We start from the raw sequence: 3,591 nt of genomic DNA, 5'->3' as shown, positions 1-3,591 counted from the left end.
AAATGTTTAAAGTGAAAATTATTCATATTTGAAGAAATAAAATCTGAAAAACGTCCTTGCCAAGACCGACTTCTCCATGCTCATGCACCGTGAGGACTCCAAGCAGATGGAGCCGCCCCGGTGTCGTTGACCTGCAGCGTGGCCGTGGTGGACTACATATATCAACGGTGAGAGGGTGGCGATGGCGTTGTCCCACCTCTAGCTCAGCCAAATGGCCACACGATGCGGCGAGCAGCGTGGCACCCACCGTGGCGTTGACTACGCTAACTAGATGACCCGTTGCGCTATCGCGCAAACGAAAGAATCAGTACATGAATTGCTAAACCATATGCTTTCAGAGCAAGAAACGCCTGAATTGCTAAACCATATGCTTCCAGAGCAAGAAATGCCTAAATCAGTGCAAACAAAAGCATGTTAATATCCTTACTTAAATTTATATTTTTGGTGTTTTTTCATGTCTTAAATTGCTATACACACATCAATTATGACGCTTATTTCTTATCCATCTAAATTTTCCAGATGACAAGTTGCGCCTCGGCGTAAAAGCTGAAGCGAGACATTCCGAAATCATAAGCCTTACCTTAAAAGATGTGATATGTAAAAGAAATCACAACCCTTACCTTAGAAGATGCGATGTATTAACACGTAGAGCCCTCACAATTACATTTAGAGTTACATGAGAACTAAAATATACCTCAGGTTGGTCAGGAAGAAGCTGACAGGATATAGCTTATACATTGTTTGTTCCTCAGATTCATCAAGAAGGCACTGGTAGCAAAATAGGGTCAATATATTGGACAGAACTAAAACATGGTAGCTTAGCTACATACATATAGACATAAGGAGCCTCTTCCAATACACTGAAAACATAAACTGATCTTGAAGTTACTACAACTTCTTATGTTTGTAGATTCTTTGCTTTAAAGTTCGAACAGAGAGATAGTTACAGAGTGATTACAATGGCTATCAAGTCACACTCATATCCACCACACAAACCTACAGGACCACTACTCCATGGCACCTCCAATCTCTCTATCCACTGTCCGGTTTGCAAATTGAGCTAACACAAGCCTGAAGACCCAAGCTTCAGGTTCATCCTTTGTAATAGGCTTCCCAACCACTGGATGTCCAGCGGGGTCTTTGGTCCAGAATTGAAAATAGCTAGACACAGTTTGATCAAATATTGCATGCCCATCTATGATATAGCTTGAACATCAATGTTACCACCGTGTTTTACTTTTTATTTCCCATTGAGTTTGAACATCATCGCAACAAACATTTTTTATATACTTCTTTATTAAGCACGCCAATCCTAAGACCACACATGCTCCTAAACAACTAATGCATTATTAGACATGAAAAGAACAACACTATCCTCAACCTACATGCTTCTTTTTATGTCTAGAGCCAAGCTATTCAGCAACAGAATGTCCAAAAAAATATCAAGCTGGACGCTGAATAACAAACAATCAAACTGAAATAATCCTGCTATCTTAAGAAGTACAACCTCAAGATCAACCACGCAAAAACACAGACACAAACTGAAGCAGTATCCCATCGAGCCGCCCCGCTAGCAGCAACAGTTGACGAACTCTGCGAGATAAATGCAAACAAGGCCCGCCGAAGGTCCAATTACAGGAAGTAGGTACCTAAATAAAACTCCCAAAGCATGCACCGCTATTTCCTGCACAGAGCCTGTGCTTTTTGTGGTTTTCCGCTCATTAAACCACGCTGCCGGGGCGATCCAGTTACCCGGAGAAGAGAAGATTTCTTTTCTTTGCTGATTCCTCTCAATGAAATTTGCCATGTTGCACTAAGTTACTTACGGCGATCTTGCTATCCGCTCTCAATTGAATCCCTTCTCTGTTGTCGACAGGTGTGTATCTAAATTGATCCACTTTAAATAGAAAAAAATAAAGTAAAGAGGAAATAAGAAATACAGAATATTCTCTCTCATAGTTCTGAAATAGAGTTCTTTTATTTATTTATTTTTTCTGTTCCCTTGCGTGTGCTCGGGATAGGTGTTTTGTATAAATGTTTCGCCGTATTATTAAGTACTCTCCAAAATAAAATAAAAACAATACTTGCCTCAGCCCGGTGTCTATACAATCGTGTCATCAGTAAGAAAAGCTCACCAAACAAAAAATAACAGATCCTCAAAAAAAAAAGTGATGTAGGCACAAACCTGGTCTTCAACTCTTGGGGACGGAGGGGGTGGAAGATGGAATCCTCATCCCGCAGCAACAGAACCATGCAATAGTTGCACAACACATACAGAATAAACATTAACATTAATCAAAGGAGGCAGGAATCGCAATGAGGAGCTCACAAAATACATATTCACATTGAAGATGAAAAAGTGACTGTTGTACATCTACTTTGGTATAGTTACAAAGGTAACCAGTAGGTGACTGTTGAATCGACAGTAGTTACGAAAGGGGGAAATAGCTCAGTTGGTTAGAGTGATGGTCTGTCACGCCAGAAGTCGTGGGTTCAAACCCCATTTTCCCCGCCCGATCTTTCTTTCTTCCTGAGGTCATATCTCTGCCACTTTACCCTTAGTTTAACTAAGGCATATAGCCCCATTCGGGTAAGAGGAGGCGGAGGCCGTGCGACCCCAATGGCTCCCAGTGCCAGCCCTCCTCGCGCTGCTCGCGCCGGTGCCAAGGAGGTGGAGCCTGAGCGACACCGAGGGGTACAATAATGAAAAAACGTTCAGAAGTATTGTCAGTAGCTTGCACAGGAGCATCCAAAAGAAGAGCAAGCCAACTCTCCGTACAAGATGAAATACAACAACATCCATGTTGTCGCTAGGTTGTGCAATGCATGTCTGGTTGATTTGCAGCTTGCGAACAGCCGACTGAAGAATGTTGGCGCATCGATGGAGAACTAAGCGAGCCATAGGGAACCCATGTGTATAAGAAGCATATGTGGTATCTCTATCACACACACGGTCAAAACAAATCCATAGAATATGTGGTATATCCAGGCGTGTGTTGGAACCGCCAGGCACCCATACCGGTGCGAGACCATGAACTTTGAACCTCTAATGTAAATTATGACCGTGCAGACTAAGTTTATTAAGCAGTGTCTGAGTCATTAGTAGTTCCTACAAAACAAAGGTCCATCAAAATATGACATATTTTCTTGGCCATTAAAGGCTGGTATAGTGTTTTAACAGGTCTGCAAACAAAACCCTAAACCCAAGATCTTCTTCAGTTTAGCGCACAGACATGCTATGTAGAGGGACTGGATGCACACCTCACAACAAATGGCAACCAGCTAAGAACCTGCGTCTAAACCGAAAACAGAGGATTGTTTGTCATAGAAAACTACCACATGAGATCTACTTTAGGATTACCATGGAGCAGCAGCGGGTCTTAAATGCAGATAGAACTGCAGAAACATGGCATTAGAGAAGATACAAATCTAATACAAATAATCGCATAGAGCAGTAACATAGGCCAAGTGGCAACGTTTAATCCTAACTTTGAACTATGGAAACATTTAGGAATTAAATGGGGCATAAAAATCCACCAAGCCAAGCAACCAAATAGGTAATAGCTGCACACGAACCCATGTCAAATCCTG

General features: G+C 41.9%; 1 non-coding gene across 1 annotated transcript; it reads left to right on the top strand.

Moving 5' to 3' along the window:
• The first annotated feature begins 2,438 nt into the window (after nt 1-2,438).
• Nucleotides 2,439-2,512, top strand: TRNAD-GUC. The gene has a single exon. It is a non-coding gene; the product is annotated as a tRNA-Asp (tRNA).
• The last annotated feature ends 1,079 nt before the right edge of the window (nt 2,513-3,591 follow it).

Source organism: Lolium rigidum, chromosome 5 (assembly GCF_022539505.1).
Source record: "Lolium rigidum isolate FL_2022 chromosome 5, APGP_CSIRO_Lrig_0.1, whole genome shotgun sequence".
NCBI classification, from domain to species: domain Eukaryota; kingdom Viridiplantae; phylum Streptophyta; class Magnoliopsida; order Poales; family Poaceae; genus Lolium; species Lolium rigidum.
Note: the sequence above shows the minus strand (reverse complement) of the source record. Positions and strands in the feature narration are given on the sequence as shown.